This window comes from Phalacrocorax aristotelis, unplaced genomic scaffold (assembly GCF_949628215.1).
Source record: "Phalacrocorax aristotelis unplaced genomic scaffold, bGulAri2.1 scaffold_80, whole genome shotgun sequence".
Lineage (NCBI taxonomy): Eukaryota > Metazoa > Chordata > Aves > Suliformes > Phalacrocoracidae > Phalacrocorax > Phalacrocorax aristotelis.
In genome coordinates this window covers 122787-140454 of record NW_027441280.1, presented here as the reverse complement: position 1 = coordinate 140454, position 17668 = coordinate 122787, and positions in this window count along the sequence as shown.

Below are 17668 nucleotides of genomic sequence, written 5' to 3'. Positions count from 1 at the left end.
ATGCGTACAGAGAGAAGAGAAACAATTCTAAAAGAGGGTCACGGGGAAGCCAGAGACAGCAAGATGGAGAAAGGACAGAAGCTACAGGCTACAGGGCAGAGAGGGAAGAATTAATGAATAGACGCAGAGAGCTGGGCAGAAAGAGGTGGAGAAAGGCTGAAGATCACACGGCCAACAGGGAAGAGAGAAGAGAGGGAGGAATTTTAAAAACAGGGGCAAGAAGCCAGAGAGAGGGAGAGAGAGGCAACAATAAATGGGGACAAGCCACAGGGCAGCGAGGAGGGAACCGATGAATAAGAACAGCAGACCAAAGAGAACACAATGTAGAATGGAAAAAAGGAACAGCGGCCTACAGGGAAGGAGGAATTAAAGATCAGGCACTGGGAGGCAGACAGAGACACATGAAGAAACAAGTGGGAAAAAAAAAAAAAAACAACAACGGCAACGGGCTACAAAGACAGACAGAGAGGGAAGAAATAAAACATCGCAGCAAGGAGCTGGACAGAGAGAGATGAGGACAAACAAATAGCACGGGTCTACGTGACAGAGAACGTGGAATTAGAACACAGAGAGAGGGAGCCGGACAGAGAGAGAGGCCGAGAGAAAAACCTAGACGGGCTACAGCGGCAGAGGCAGGGATTAAAACCTAGGGACAGGGAGCTGGACAGAGAGAGACGGAGGTCACAGGGAACAGCGGTGGCTGCAGGAAGAACAGGAATCCACAAATAGGGAAAGGGAGCTCGACAGAGAAGAACTCAGAAAGGCAAGAACAGTAGCAGGGTGCAGAGCAGAGCAGACGAATGAAAAAGCGCGGCGGGAGCGTTGAGGCAGACAGAGAGAGATTAAGAAAAAAGTCACGGGCTACGTGGCAAAGCAGGAGGAATTCAGAAACGGGGATGGCAACCAAGGGAGAGTGAGCTGGTGAAGGACAACGGGCATTCCAAGTGAGGGACGGGGAGCTGGGAAAAGCGAGGCAGAGAAAAACAGAATCACAGAGAGAATCACACAAAGCCAAAAAAGAAGAAACTGAACAACAGGAACAGGTGTAACCAAAGCGATGAAATCAGCCAACCAGAGACGGTGTTCCATTACGGGAACATGGAGCGTACGAATCAGCGCACCTGTTGATCTGCATTTTAGTCCCTAGGCGATCGTTAACGTCAGCAGAACAACAGACAACGTGCTTCTGTCAGAAAAGGACGACAAAACGCGGTTTCGTGGAGCGGACTGAGAGAACTAGCCAAGACTGCCAAGATTAACAGCCAAGAAGGTAAAAGGCAATTCTGGCAGGGGGAGATCGCGACCACCGACTCACGGACCACCACCGAGCCTGCGCAGCGATTTACATACGGAACGAGCAAGTTTGTACCGATCAGCAGACAGGACAATAATGAATACGTATGAATACGTAAAATTTTGATCTACAAATTGAACGGGAAAGGTGCGTGAGGTACGCACGCCAGGAGGAGCGATCCCCCGTGCATCCGGCGCCGTGAATAAAGAATGCCTGCTCTTTAATACTAAATTGGTCTTGAGGAGTTGTTTCCGATTTTACCGCGTTTTTCGGTAACACAGGGAGTCAGACCGAGAGAGCCAGAGAAAGACAAAAATACCGACAGGCTACAGGACAGAGCAGGAGGAGTAAAAAAATAAAAACGGAGCCAGAGCCAGGCAGAGAGAGGCGGAGAAAGAACAAGTAGCCACAGGCTACAGGACAGAGAGAGGGAGGACTGAAAAGACGGGGAGGCAGGGAGCCACTCAGAGCGAGATGGAGAAAGAAGGTGCGGGGGGGGCGCAAAAAAAAAATAATTTTGCAGCAGGTAAGGAAAGAGAGGGGGCCGGGGGAGAGACAGGGAGGGCCCAGGACGTACAAGAGAGGCAACGGGGCCCCACTGGCCCAGGACTCACCGCGACTCTCGCTCTCAGCGCTGCTGGCACAATTTAGCCGTTCACATGCTTCTTTCCCCTCCTCTCCTCCCTGCCTCTTCTGCAGCTCCAGACTCTAGGCCGACCTCCACCTGAAGAGAACACGGGGGTGTCTTACAGCTCTTACGAGATGAGGCTTCCTAGGCACGTAGCCTAGCTCGCTCGTGCACTACACGCCCGTACCGAACTGCGGGTTCCAACTGTGGGAAGAAGGGGGAGTCCTTGGGGGCTACGGCATTTCTCTTCCTAACTAACCGTTACACATGACAGAGCCCTGCTTTCCCAGAAACAGCTCAACACCTGCCCGCCGAAAAGGAGGAGCGAATTAATTCCTTGCTTTGCTTCCACGCACAGCTTTTGCTTTACCTATTAAACCGTCTTGATCTCAACCCATGATTTTTCTCACTTTTACCCTTCCAGCTCTCTCCCCCAGCCCACTGAGGGTGGAGCGAGCAAGCAGCTCCCTGGTGCAGAGTTGCCAGCTGAGGCTAAGCCACGGCACGCGCTTGTCCCGGTTTGGCAGGGAACGGACCGTCCGTCGCCTGGCTCCTGGAGCGACGGGCTGCTGGGCAGAGGGGGAGGCCACCAAAGGTGAGGAGCAGGGCACAGGACAGTAGGAGGAGAGAAGAGAAGAGCGGCATCCGGCTGGACGGGCGGGGGGGACGTGTGTGCGTGTAGTGAGAAGGCACGAGGCAGGGAACAGGACGGCCAGAGGAGGACAGGGAGCCTGACGGAGGTGGAGATAAAAGCAGCAGAGAGAGGGGAAGAGCAGGACACAGACCAACAAAGAAGGATGAGGAGCAGGCTGGAGACGCACAAAGAACCTGGGGCAGGCAGCACGACAGCGAGGGAGGAAAGAAGAACAGGGGCAGGAAGCTGGACCGAGCGAGATGGAGACAGACAAGATAAGCGACAAGAACAGGGCAGAAAGGGAAGAATGAAGCCACGGGGACAGGGAGCCGAGACGGCCAACGACGGAGGGAAGGGGCCGGGGAGGGAACACCACAAAACAAACCATGGGGCTACGTGGTACAGAGCATGAGAAGGCAGAGAATTAACAATTAGGGACAGGGAGCCAGAAAAACAACAAAAAAAACACCAAAACAAAGGGAGATGGAGAGCAAAAGGAATCGCAATGCGTACAGAGAGAAGAGAGAAACAATTCTAAAAGAGGGTCACGGGGAAGCCAGAGACAGCAAGATGGAGAAAGGACAGAAGCTACAGGCTACAGGGCAGAGAGGGAAGAATTAATGAATAGACGCAGAGAGCTGGGCAGAAAGAGGTGGAGAAAGGCTGAAGATCACACGGCCAACAGGGAAGAGAGAAGAGAGGGAGGAATTTTAAAAACAGGGGCAAGAAGCCAGAGAGAGGGAGAGAGAGGCAACAATAAATGGGGACAAGCCACAGGGCAGCGAGGAGGGAACCGATGAATAAGAACAGCAGACCAAAGAGAACACAATGTAGAATGGAAAAAAGGAACAGCGGCCTACAGGGAAGGAGGAATTAAAGATCAGGCACTGGGAGGCAGACAGAGACACATGAAGAAACAAGTGGGAAAAAAAAAAAAAACAACAACGGCAACGGGCTACAAAGACAGACAGAGAGGGAAGAAATAAAACATCGCAGCAAGGAGCTGGACAGAGAGAGATGAGGACAAACAAATAGCACGGGTCTACGTGACAGAGAACGTGGAATTAGAACACAGAGAGAGGGAGCCGGACAGAGAGAGAGGCCGAGAGAAAAACCTAGACGGGCTACAGCGGGCAGAGGCAGGGATTAAAACCTAGGGACAGGGAGCTGGACAGAGAGAGACGGAGGTCACAGGGAACAGCGGTGGCTGCAGGAAGAACAGGAATCCACAAATAGGGAAAGGGAGCTCGACAGAGAAGAACTCAGAAAGGCAAGAACAGTAGCAGGGTGCAGAGCAGAGCAGACGAATGAAAAAGCGCGGGGGGAGCGTTGAGGCAGACAGAGAGAGATTAAGAAAAAAGTCACGGGCTACGTGGCAAAGCAGGAGGAATTCAGAAACGGGGATGGCAACCAAGGGAGAGTGAGCTGCTGAAGGACAACGGGCATTCCAAGTGAGGGACGGGGAGCTGGGAAAAGCGAGGCAGAGAAAAACAGAATCACAGAGAGAATCACACAAAGCCAAAAAAGAAGAAACTGAACAACAGGAACAGGTGTAACCAAAGCGATGAAATCAGCCAACCAGAGACGGTGTTCCATTACGGGAACATGGAGCGTACGAATCAGCGCACCTGTCGATCTGCATTTTAGTCCCTAGGCGATCGTTAACGTCAGCAGAACAACAGACAACGTGCTTCTGTCAGAAAAGGACGACAAAACGCGGTTTCGTGGAGCGGACTGAGAGAACTAGCCAAGACTGCCAAGATTAACAGCCAAGAAGGTAAAAGGCAATTCTGGCAGGGGGAGATCGCGACCACCGACTCACGGACCACCACCGAGCCTGCGCAGCGATTTACATACGGAACGAGCAAGTTTGTACCGATCAGCAGACAGGACAATAATGAATACGTATGAATACGTAAAATTTTGATCTACAAATTGAACGGGAAAGGTGCGTGAGGTACGCACGCCAGGAGGAGCGATCCCCCGTGCATCCGGCGCCGTGAATAAAGAATGCCTGCTCTTTAATACTAAATTGGTCTTGAGGAGTTGTTTCCGATTTTACCGCGTTTTTCGGTAACACAGGGAGTCAGACCGAGAGAGCCAGAGAAAGACAAAAATACCGACAGGCTACAGGACAGAGCAGGAGGAGTAAAAAAATAAAAACGGAGCCAGAGCCAGGCAGAGAGAGGCGGAGAAAGAACAAGTAGCCACAGGCTACAGGACAGAGAGAGGGAGGACTGAAAAGACGGGGAGGCAGGGAGCCACTCAGAGCGAGACGGAGAAAGAAGGTGCGGGGGGGGCGCAAAAAAAAAATAATTTTGCAGCAGGTAAGGAAAGAGAGGGGGCCGGGGGAGAGACAGGGAGGGCCCAGGACGTACAAGAGAGGCAACGGGGCCCCACTGGCCCAGGACTCACCGCGCCTCTCGCTCTCAGCGCTGCTGGCACAATTTAGCCGTTCACATGCTTCTTTCCCCTCCTCTCCTCCCTGCCTCTTCTGCAGCTCCAGACTCTAGGCCGACCTCCACCTGAAGAGAACACGGGGGTGTCTTACAGCTCTTACGAGATGAGGCTTCCTAGGCACGTAGCCTAGCTCGCTCGTGCACTACACGCCCGTACCGAACTGCGGGTTCCAACTGTGGGAAGAAGGGGGAGTCCTTGGGGGCTACGGCATTTCTCTTCCTAACTAACCGTTACACATGACAGAGCCCTGCTTTCCCAGAAACAGCTCAACACCTGCCCGCCGAAAAGGAGGAGCGAATTAATTCCTTGCTTTGCTTCCACGCACAGCTTTTGCTTTACCTATTAAACCGTCTTGATGTCAACCCATGATTTTTCTCACTTTTACCCTTCCAGCTCTCTCCCCCAGCCCACTGAGGGTGGAGCGAGCAAGCAGCTCCCTGGTGCAGAGTTGCCAGCTGAGGCTAAGCCACGGCACGCGCTTGTCCCGGTTTGGCAGGGAACGGACCGTCCGTCGCCTGGCTCCTGGAGCGACGGGCTGCTGGGCAGAGGGGGAGGCCACCAAAGGTGAGGAGCAGGGCACAGGACAGTAGGAGGAGAGAAGAGCAGCATCCGGCTGGACGGGGGCGGGGGGGGCGTGTGTGCGTGTAGTGAGAAGGCACGAGGCAGGGAACAGGATGGCCAGAGGAGGACAGGGAGCCTGACGGAGGTGGAGATAAAAGCAGCAGAGAGAGGGGAAGAGCAGGACACAGACCAACAAAGAAGGATGAGGAGCAGGCTGGAGACGCACAAAGAACCTGGGGCAGGCAGCACGACAGCGAGGGAGGAAAGAAGAACAGGGGCAGGAAGCTGGACCGAGCGAGATGGAGACAGACAAGATAAGCGACAAGAACAGGGCAGAAAGGGAAGAATGAAGCCACGGGGACAGGGAGCCGAGACAGCCAACGACGGAGGGAAGGGGCCGGGGAGGGAACACCACAAAACAAACCATGGGGCTACGTGGTACAGAGCATGAGAAGGCAGAGAATTAACAATTAGGGACAGGGAGCCAGAAAAACAACAAAAAAAACACCAAAACAAAGGGAGATGGAGAGCAAAAGGAATCGCAATGCGTACAGAGAGAAGAGAGAAACAATTCTAAAAGAGGGTCACGGGGAAGCCAGAGACAGCAAGATGGAGAAAGGACAGAAGCTACAGGCTACAGGGCAGAGAGGGAAGAATTAATGAATAGACGCAGAGAGCTGGGCAGAAAGAGGTGGAGAAAGGCTGACGATCACACGGCCAACAGGGAAGAGAGAAGAGAGGGAGGAATTTTAAAAACAGGGGCAAGAAGCCAGAGAGAGGGAGAGAGAGGCAACAATAAATGGGGACAAGCCACAGGGCAGCGAGGAGGGAACCGATGAATAAGAACAGCAGACCAAAGAGAACACAATGTAGAATGGAAAAAAGGAACAGCGGCCTACAGGGAAGGAGGAATTAAAGATCAGGCACTGGGAGGCAGACAGAGACACATGAAGAAACAAGTGGGAAAAAAAAAAAAAACAACAACGGCAACGGGCTACAAAGACAGACAGAGAGGGAAGAAATAAAACATCGCAGCAAGGAGCTGGACAGAGAGAGATGAGGACAAACAAATAGCACGGGTCTACGTGACAGAGAACGTGGAATTAGAACACAGAGAGAGGGAGCCGGACAGAGAGAGAGGCCGAGAGAAAAACCTAGACGGGCTACAGCGGGCAGAGGCAGGGATTAAAACCTAGGGACAGGGAGCTGGACAGAGAGAGACGGAGGTCACAGGGAACAGCGGTGGCTGCAGGAAGAACAGGAATCCACAAATAGGGAAAGGGAGCTCGACAGAGAAGAACTCAGAAAGGCAAGAACAGTAGCAGGGTGCAGAGCAGAGCAGACGAATGAAAAAGCGCGGGGGGAGCGTTGAGGCAGACAGAGAGAGATTAAGAAAAAAGTCACGGGCTACGTGGCAAAGCAGGAGGAATTCAGAAACGGGGATGGCAACCAAGGGAGAGTGAGCTGGTGAAGGACAACGGGCATTCCAAGTGAGGGACGGGGAGCTGGGAAAAGCGAGGCAGAGAAAAACAGAATCACAGAGAGAATCACACAAAGCCAAAAAAGAAGAAACTGAACAACAGGAACAGGTGTAACCAAAGCGATGAAATCAGCCAACCAGAGACGGTGTTCCATTACGGGAACATGGAGCGTACGAATCAGCGCACCTGTTGATCTGCATTTTAGTCCCTAGGCGATCGTTAACGTCAGCAGAACAACAGACAACGTGCTTCTGTCAGAAAAGGATGACAAAACGCGGTTTCGTGGAGCGGACTGAGAAAACTAGCCAAGACTGCCAAGATTAACAGCCAAGAAGGTAAAAGGACAATCAGTAGACAGGACAATAATGAATGTGTATGAATACCTAAAATTTTGATCTACAAATTGAACGGGAAAGGTGCGTGAGGTACGCACGCCAGGAGGAGCGATCCCCCGTGCGTCTGGCGCCGTGAATAAACAACGCCTGCTCTTTAATACTAAATTGGCGTTGAGGAGTTGTTTCCGATTTTACCGCGTTTTTCGGTAACACAGGGAGTCAGACCAAGAGGGCCAGAGAAAGACAAAATACCGACAGGCTACAGGACAGAGCAGGAGGAATAAAAAAATAAAAACGGAGCCAGAGCCAGGCAGAGAGAGGCGGAGAAAGAACAAGTAGCCACAGGCTACAGGACAGAGAGAGGGAGGACTGAAAAGACGGGGAGGCAGGGAGCCACTCAGAGCGAGATGGAGAAAGAAGGTGCGGGGGGGGCCCAAAAGAAAAAAAAAAATAATTTTGCAGCAGGTAAGGAAAGAGAGGGGGCCGGGGGAGAGACAGGGAGGGCCCAGGACGCACAAGAGAGGCAACGGGGCCCCACTGGCCCAGGACTCACCGCGACTCTCGCTCTCAGCGCTGCTGGCACAATTTAGCCGTTCACATGCTTCTTTCCCCTCCTCTCCTCCCTGCCTCTTCTGCAGCTCCAGACTCTAGGCCGACCTCCACCTGAAGAGAACACGGGGGTGTCTTACAGCTCTTACGAGATGAGGCTTCCTAGGCACGTAGCCTAGCTCGCTCGTGCACTACACGCCCGTACCCAACTCCGGGTTACCGCGTACGGACCCTGCGGTGCACGTTGGTGGCCTGGCCCGGCCCGCTGCGGGCTATGAAGGGGGATCCTTCCTCCCTCACCTGCAGGGACAGGCTCTCTCTTGCCTGCAGCAGGAAGGCAGCTGGCAGCCAGAGCGCCTTCAGTTTCTTCTGCTTTACCTTTCGTTGGCGTCTCCAGCTTCAGCCGAGGCAGCTCCTGTCCACAGCCGGGAAGGGCTCTGTGTGTCCCTTTTCGCCCCGGCGCCGCGAAGATGGCAAAGCCGGGCAGAGAGAAGCCACGCAAGCCTGAGACGGCCGCAGTCGACGGCGTCCCCGGGGGAAGGACAGACAACCACGTCCTCAGCACGGTCTCTGGGAGAGGGAAAGAAGAAACAGCGACCGTCATTACCGTCGATCGACCCTGACCAAAGCCTCTCCTTGCGCAGGGGCTTCCGGACACAGCGCCCCTTCCCCGCGCTACTGCTAAGGGCCCCTGCGCCGAGGGGGAATCCAGTGCGCTTGAGGGCCGGCTCGCTGCCTTCACGACAGGGCCTGGGGGCGGCCAAGGGCTACGCAGCACGCTTCAGGGGAGGTGCCGGGGCTGGGGGCAGGCGCACGGGGCAAGGGGGGGCCAGGGGAGGCTGAGCGGGAGCTCCGGCGAGCCGGGGAGGCGGCCATCATCTGCGCCCTGGGCAGGGGGAAAAGGTCCTCCTCCTTTCCCTCTTCCCTTCTGTCAGCTCCCGGGGAACTCACCGCTTCTCGGGGAGCGGCCGCACCCGCAAGCCCCCAGAAATCAACACGAATCCAACCCCAAAAATACACCGCGCCTACCGTACGCGGCACGGCCGCCCGGCACCCGAGCGCCGGAAGACCGCGCCTCCCGCCACGCCCCGGCGAACCACGTGACAGCGCCGGCAGCCACTGCGCCAGGACTACACCTCCCGGCATGCTCTGCGCCACAACACGGCCGCCCGGCAGCCGCGCGCCGCAAGGACTACACCTCCCGGCATGCTCTGCGCCACAACACTGCTGCCCGGCAGCCGCGCGCCGCAAGGACTACACCTCCCGGCATGCTCTGCGCCACAACACGGCCGCACGGCCACCCGGCAGGCGCACCACCACAGCTCCCGGCACGCCGCCAGCCCGCCCTCCCCGCTCTCGGACCCTGCGGGCCACCGTCCCGGCCGCCGATGCACCCGGAAGCCCCACCGAGCCCTCAGCACAGCCTCGCTCTCCCCACCGCCCGCTCCGACCCGGCGCTGCCCCGCCGCAGCCCTCCTCGGGGCTTGACCCGGGACGCAGCGCTCCACCACCCAGCCCCCGCTCACCTCCTCCCTCGCTACAGTCGCAGCCCGCTGACGCTCGGCCACAGCTCCGCTCCGCCCTCGGCTCACACTGGCCCCCCGGAGCCGGGCACCACCCCTTTTCCAGGGAGGAGCCGGCACCGTCAGCCCCACCGCCCGCACCTGGGGCTCCTCCATCCAGACCCCGCCATCAGCTGAGGCGCAGCAGCAACGGGGGGCCCCCTCCCCTCACCCCCACAGTGCACCACCTCCTCCCCTGGGCTCCATCACAGCCCCTTGCCCCACGCAAAGGCAGCGCAAACGCAGCCCTGAGGGCAAAGGAGAGGGCAGGTGTTTGTGCAGGCGCGCACGTAACAAGTCCCAGGAGCCATTCGTGGGTCAGGGTCCCCAACGCTCCCCCCCTGCCCCAAGGCCACCTCGGCCGCCGTTGCCGCAGCCGCACGGAGCTGGTGTTGGCTGCGATAGTGCTCATTTTCTCCACAGTAGCTAGGAAGGGATACGTTTTGGATTTATGCTCAAAACACCGTTAATAATGTAGAGATGTTTTGGTTCTTGCTGAGCACTGCTTCCACAGTCAGGGCCTCTTCTGGTTCTCTCAGTGCCCCACCAGCAGGTAGGCTGGGAGAGGACACAGCTGGGAAAGCTTTCCCAGCTAACTGACCAAAGGGATATTCCATACCATTTGACATCACGCTCAGCACACGCAGCTGGGGGAAGAAGGGGGAGTCCTTGGGGGGGGAGGGAGGGCGGGGGCTACGGCATTTCTCTCCCTAAGTAACCATTACACATGACAGAGCCCTGCTTTCCCAGAAACAGCTCAACACCTGCCCGCCGAAAAGGAGGAGCGAATTAATTCCTTGCTTTGCTTCCACGCACAGCTTTTGCTTTACCTATTAAACAGCCTTGATCTCAACCCATGATTTTTCTCACTCTTACCCTTCCAGCTCTCTCCCCCAGCCCACTGAGGGTGGAGTGAGCAAGCAGCTCCCTGGTGCAGAGTTGCCAGCTGAGGCTAAGCCACGGCACGCGCTTGTCCCGGTTTGGCAGGGAACGGACCGTCCGTCGCCTGGCTCCTGGGGCGACGGGCTGCTGGGCAGAGGGGGAGGCCACCAAAGGTGAGGAGCAGGGCACGGGACAGTAGGAAGAGAGAAGAGAAGAGCGGCATCCGGCTGGACGGGGCGGGGGGGACGTGTGTGCGTGTAGTGAGAAGGCACGAGGCAGGGAACAGGACGGCCAGAGAAGGACAGGGAGCCTGACGGAGGTGGAGATAAAAGCAGCAGAGAGAGGGGAAGAGAGGCAGCAGAAAGAGGGAAGAGCAGGACACAGACCAACAAAGAAGGAAGAGGAGCAGGCTGGAGACGCACAAAGAACCTGGGGCAGGCAGCACGACAGCGAGGGAGGAAAGAAGAATAGGGGCAGGAAGCTGGACCGAGCGCGATGGAGAAAGACAAGATAAGCGACAAGAACAGGGCAGAAAGGGAAGAATGAAGCCACGGGGACAGGGAGCCGAGACAGCCAACGACAGAGGGAAGGGGCCGGGGAGGGAACACCACAAAACAAACCACGGGGCTACGTGGTACAGAGCACGAGAAGGCAGAGAATTAAGAATTAGGGACAGGGAGCCAGAAAAACAACAACAAAACAACACCCAAAACAAAGGGAGATGGGGAGCAAAAGGAATCGCAACGCGTACAGAAAGAAGAGAGAAACAATTCTAAAAGAGGGTCACGGGGAAGCCAGAGACAGCAAGATGGAGAAAGGACAAAAGCTACAGGCTACAGGGCAGAGAGGGAAGAATTAATGGATAGACACAGAGAGCTGGGCAGAAAGAGGTGGAGAAAGGCTGACGATCACACGGCCAACAGGGAAGAGAGAAGAGAGGGAGGAATTTTAAAAACAGGGGCAAGAAGCCAGAGAGAGGGAGAGAGAGGCAACAATAAATGGGGACAAGCCACAGGGCAGCGAGGAGGGAACCGATGAATAAGAACAGCAGACCAAAGAGAACACAATGTAGAATGGAAAAAAGGAACAGCGGCCTACAGGGAAGGAGGAATTAAAGATCAGGCACTGGGAGGCAGACAGAGACACATGAAGAAACAAGTGGGAAAAAAAAAAAAAAAACAACAACGGCAACGGGCTACAAAGACAGACAGAGAGGGAAGAAATAAAACATCGCAGCAAGGAGCTGGACAGAGAGAGATGAGGACAAACAAATAGCACGGGTCTACGTGACAGAGAACGTGGAATTAGAACACAGAGAGAGGGAGCCGGACAGAGAGAGAGGCCGAGAGAAAAACCTAGACGGGCTACAGCGGGCAGAGGCAGGGATTAAAACCTAGGGACAGGGAGCTGGACAGAGAGAGACGGAGGTCACAGGGAACAGCGGTGGCTGCAGGAAGAACAGGAATCCACAAATAGGGAAAGGGAGCTCGACAGAGAAGAACTCAGAAAGGCAAGAACAGTAGCAGGGTGCAGAGCAGAGCAGACGAATGAAAAAGCGCGGGGGGAGCGTTGAGGCAGACAGAGAGAGATTAAGAAAAAAGTCACGGGCTACGTGGCAAAGCAGGAGGAATTCAGAAACGGGGATGGCAACCAAGGGAGAGTGAGCTGCTGAAGGACAACGGGCATTCCAAGTGAGGGACGGGGAGCTGGGAAAAGCGAGGCAGAGAAAAACAGAATCACAGAGAGAATCACACAAAGCCAAAAAAGAAGAAACTGAACAACAGGAACAGGTGTAACCAAAGCGATGAAATCAGCCAACCAGAGACGGTGTTCCATTACGGGAACATGGAGCGTACGAATCAGCGCACCTGTTGATCTGCATTTTAGTCCCTAGGCGATCGTTAACGTCAGCAGAACAACAGACAACGTGCTTCTGTCAGAAAAGGATGACAAAACGCGGTTTCGTGGAGCGGACTGAGAAAACTAGCCAAGACTGCCAAGATTAACAGCCAAGAAGGTAAAAGGACAATCAGTAGACAGGACAATAATGAATGTGTATAAATACCTAAAATTTTGATCTACAAATTGAACGGGAAAGGTGCGTGAGGTACGCACGCCAGGAGGAGCGATCCCCCGTGCGTCTGGCGCCGTGAATAAACAACGCCTGCTCTTTAATACTAAATTGGTCTTGAGGAGTTGTTTCCGATTTTACCGCGTTTTTCGGTAACACAGGGAGTCAGACCAAGAGGGCCAGAGAAAGACAAAATACCGACAGGCTACAGGACAGAGCAGGAGGAATAAAAAAATAAAAACGGAGCCAGAGCCAGGCAGAGAGAGGCGGAGAAAGAACAAGTAGCCACAGGCTACAGGACAGAGAGAGGGAGGACTGAAAAGACGGGGAGGCAGGGAGCCACTCAGAGCGAGATGGAGAAAGAAGGTGCGGGGGGGGCCCAAAAGAAAAAAAAAAATAATTTTGCAGCAGGTAAGGAAAGAGAGGGGGCCGGGGGAGAGACAGGGAGGGCCCAGGACGCACAAGAGAGGCAACGGGGCCCCACTGGCCCAGGACTCACCGCGACTCTCGCTCTCAGCGCTGCTGGCACAATTTAGCCGTTCACATGCTTCTTTCCCCTCCTCTCCTCCCTGCCTCTTCTGCAGCTCCAGACTCTAGGCCGACCTCCACCTGAAGAGAACACGGGGGTGTCTTACAGCTCTTACGAGATGAGGCTTCCTCGGCACGTAGCCTAGCTCGCTCGTGCACTACACGCCCGTACCCAACTCCGGGTTACCGCGTACGGACCCTGCGGTGCACGTTGGTGGCCTGGCCCGGCCCGCTGCGGGCTATGAAGGGGGATCCTTCCTCCCTCACCTGCAGGGACAGGCTCTCTCTTGCCTGCAGCAGGAAGGCAGCTGGCAGCCAGAGCGCCTTCAGTTTCTTCTGCTTTACCTTTCGTTGGCGTCTCCAGCTTCAGCCGAGGCAGCTCCTGTCCACAGCCGGGAAGGGCTCTGTGTGTCCCTTTTCGCCCCGGCGCCGCGAGGATGGCAAAGCCGGGCAGAGAGAAGCCACGCAAGCCTGAGACGGCCGCAGTCGACGGCGTCCCCGGGGGAAGGACAGACAACCACGTCCTCAGCACGGTCTCTGGGAGAGGGAAAGAAGAAACAGCGACCGTCATTACCGTCGATCGACCCTGACCAAAGCCTCTCCTTGCGCAGGGGCTTCCGGACACAGCGCCCCTTCCCCGCGCTACTGCTAAGGGCCCCTGCGCCGAGGGGGAATCCAGTGCGCTTGAGGGCCGGCTCGCTGCCTTCACGACAGGGCCTGGGGGCGGCCAAGGGCTACGCAGCACGCTTCAGGGGAGGTGCCGGGGCTGGGGGCAGGCGCACGGGGCAAGGGGGGGCCAGGGGAGGCTGAGCGGGAGCTCCGGCGAGCCGGGGAGGCGGCCATCATCTGCGCCCTGGGCAGGGGGAAAAGGTCCTCCTCCTTTCCCTCTTCCCTTCTGTCAGCTCCCGGGGAACTCACCGCTTCTCGGGGAGCGGCCGCACCCGCAAGCCCCCAGAAATCAACACGAATCCAACCCCAAAAATACACCGCGCCTACCGTACGCGGCACGGCCGCCCGGCACCCGAGCGCCGGAAGACCGCGCCTCCCGCCACGCCCCGGCGAACCACGTGACAGCGCCGGCAGCCACTGCGCCAGGACTACACCTCCCGGCATGCTCTGCGCCACAACACTGCTGCCCGGCAGCCGCGCGCCGCAAGGACTACACCTCCCGGCATGCTCTGCGCCACAACACGGCCGCCCGGCAGCCGCGCGCCACAAGGACTGCAGCTCCCGGCATGCTCTGCGCCACAACACGGCCGCACGGCAGCTGCGCGCCACAAGGACTGCAGCTCCCGGCACGCTCTGCGGCACAACACGGCCGCCCGGCCACCCGGCAGGCGCACCACCACAGCTCCCGGCACGCCGCCAGCCCGCCCTCCCCGCTCTCGGACCCTGCGGGCCACCGTCCCGGCCGCCGATGCACCCGGAAGCCCCACCGAGCCCTCAGCACAGCCTCGCTCTCCCCACCGCCCGCTCCGACCCGGCGCTGCCCCGCCGCAGCCCTCCTCGGGGCTTGACCCGGGACGCAGCGCTCCACCACCCAGCCCCCGCTCACCTCCTCCCTCGCTACAGTCGCAGCCCGCTGACGCTCGGCCACAGCTCCGCTCCGCTCCGCCCTCGGCTCACACTGGCCCCCCGGAGCCGGGCACCACCCCTTTTCCAGGGAGGAGCCGGCACCGTCAGCCCCACCGCCCGCACCTGGGGCTCCTCCATCCAGACCCCGCCATCAGCTGAGGCGCAGCAGCAACGGGGGGCGCCCTCCCCTCACCCCCACAGTGCACCACCTCCTCCCCTGGGCTCCATCACAGCCCCTTGCCCCACGCAAAGGCAGCGCAAACGCAGCCCTGAGGGCAAAGGAGAGGGCAGGTGTTTGTGCAGGCGCGCACGTAACAAGTCCCAGGAGCCATTCGTGGGTCAGGGTCCCCAACGCTCCCCCCCTGCCCCAAGGCCACCTTGGCCGCCGTTGCCGCAGCCGCACGGAGCTGGTGTTGGCTGCGATAGTGCTCATTTTCTCCACAGTAGCTAGGAAGGGATACGTTTTGGATTTATGCTCAAAACACCGTTAATAATGTAGAGATGTTTTGGTTCTTGCTGAGCACTGCTTCCACAGTCAGGGCCTCTTCTGGTTCTCTCAGTGCCCCACCAGCAGGTAGGCTGGGAGAGGACACAGCTGGGAAAGCTTTCCCAGCTAACTGACCAAAGGGATATTCCATACCATTTGACATCACGCTCAGCACACGCAGCTGGGGGAAGAAGGGGGAGTCCTTGGGGGCTACGGCATTTCTCTCCCTAAGTAACCATTACACATGACAGAGCCCTGCTTTCCCAGAGGTGGCTCAACACCTGCCCGCCGAAAAGGAGGAGTGAATTAATTCCTTGCTTTGCTTCCACGCACAGCTTTTGCTTTACCTATTAAACAGCCTTGATCTCAACCCATGATTTTTCTCACTCTTACCCTTCCAGCTCTCTCCCCCAGCCCACTGAGGGTGGAGTGAGCAAGCAGCTCCCTGGTGCAGAATAGCCAGCTGGGGCTAAGCCACGGCACGCGCTTGTCCCGGTTTGGCAGGGAACGGACCGTCCGTCGCCTGGCTCCTGGGGCGACGGGCTGCTGGGCAGAGGGGGAGGCCACCAAAGGTGAGGAGCAGGGCACGGGACAGTAGGAAGAGAGAAGAGAAGAGCGGCATCCGGCTGGACGGGGCGGGGGGGACGTGTGTGCGTGTAGTGAGAAGGCACGAGGCAGGGAACAGGACGGCCAGAGAAGGACAGGGAGCCTGACGGAGGTGGAGATAAAAGCAGCAGAGAGAGGGGAAGAGAGGCAGCAGAAAGAGGGAAGAGCAGGACACAGACCAACAAAGAAGGAAGAGGAGCAGGCTGGAGACGCACAAAGAACCTGGGGCAGGCAGCACGACAGCGAGGGAGGAAAGAAGAATAGGGGCAGGAAGCTGGACCGAGCGCGATGGAGAAAGACAAGATAAGCGACAAGAACAGGGCAGAAAGGGAAGAATGAAGCCACGGGGACAGGGAGCCGAGACAGCCAACGACGGAGGGAAGGGGCCGGGGAGGGAACACCACAAAACAAACCACGGGGCTACGTGGTACAGAGCACGAGAAGGCAGAGAATTAACAATTAGGGACAGGGAGCCAGAAAAACAACAACAAAACAACACCCAAAACAAAGGGAGATGGGGAGCAAAAGGAATCGCAACGCGTACAGAAAGAAGAGAGAAACAATTCTAAAAGAGGGTCACGGGGAAGCCAGAGACAGCAAGATGGAGAAAGGACAAAAGCTACAGGCTACAGGGCAGAGAGGGAAGAATTAATGGATAGACACAGAGAGCTGGGCAGAAAGAGGTGGAGAAAGGCTGACGATCACACGGCCAACAGGGAAGAGAGAAGAGAGGGAGGAATTTTAAAAACAGGGGCAAGAAGCCAGAGAGAGGGAGAGAGAGGCAACAATAAATGGGGACAAGCCACAGGGCAGCGAGGAGGGAACCGATGAATAAGAACAGCAGACCAAAGAGAACACAATGTAGAATGGAAAAAAGGAACAGCGGCCTACAGGGAAGGAGGAATTAAAGATCAGGCACTGGGAGGCAGACAGAGACACATGAAGAAACAAGTGGGAAAAAAAAAAAAAAACAACAACGGCAACGGGCTACAAAGACAGACAGAGAGGGAAGAAATAAAACATCGCAGCAAGGAGCTGGACAGAGAGAGATGAGGACAAACAAATAGCACGGGTCTACGTGACAGAGAACGTGGAATTAGAACACAGAGAGAGGGAGCCGGACAGAGAGAGAGGCCGAGAGAAAAACCTAGACGGGCTACAGCGGGCAGAGGCAGGGATTAAAACCTAGGGACAGGGAGCTGGACAGAGAGAGACGGAGGTCACAGGGAACAGCGGTGGCTGCAGGAAGAACAGGAATCCACAAATAGGGAAAGGGAGCTCGACAGAGAAGAACTCAGAAAGGCAAGAACAGTAGCAGGGTGCAGAGCAGAGCAGACGAATGAAAAAGCGCGGGGGGAGCGTTGAGGCAGACAGAGAGAGATTAAGAAAAAAGTCACGGGCTACGTGGCAAAGCAGGAGGAATTCAGAAACGGGGATGGCAACCAAGGGAGAGTGAGCTGGTGAAGGACAACGGGCATTCCAAGTGAGGGACGGGGAGCTGGGAAAAGCGAGGCAGAGAAAAACAGAATCACAGAGAGAATCACACAAAGCCAAAAAAGAAGAAACTGAACAACAGGAACAGGTGTAACCAAAGCGATGAAATCAGCCAACCAGAGACGGTGTTCCATTACGGGAACATGGAGCGTACGAATCAGCGCACCTGTTGATCTGCATTTTAGTCCCTAGGCGATCGTTAACGTCAGCAGAACAACAGACAACGTGCTTCTGTCAGAAAAGGATGACAAAACGCGGTTTCGTGGAGCGGACTGAGAAAACTAGCCAAGACTGCCAAGATTAACAGCCAAGAAGGTAAAAGGACAATCAGTAGACAGGACAATAATGAATGTGTATAAATACCTAAAATTTTGATCTACAAATTGAACGGGAAAGGTGCGTGAGGTACGCACGCCAGGAGGAGCGATCCCCCGTGCGTCTGGCGCCGTGAATAAACAACGCCTGCTCTTTAATACTAAATTGGTCTTGAGGAGTTGTTTCCGATTTTACCGCGTTTTTCG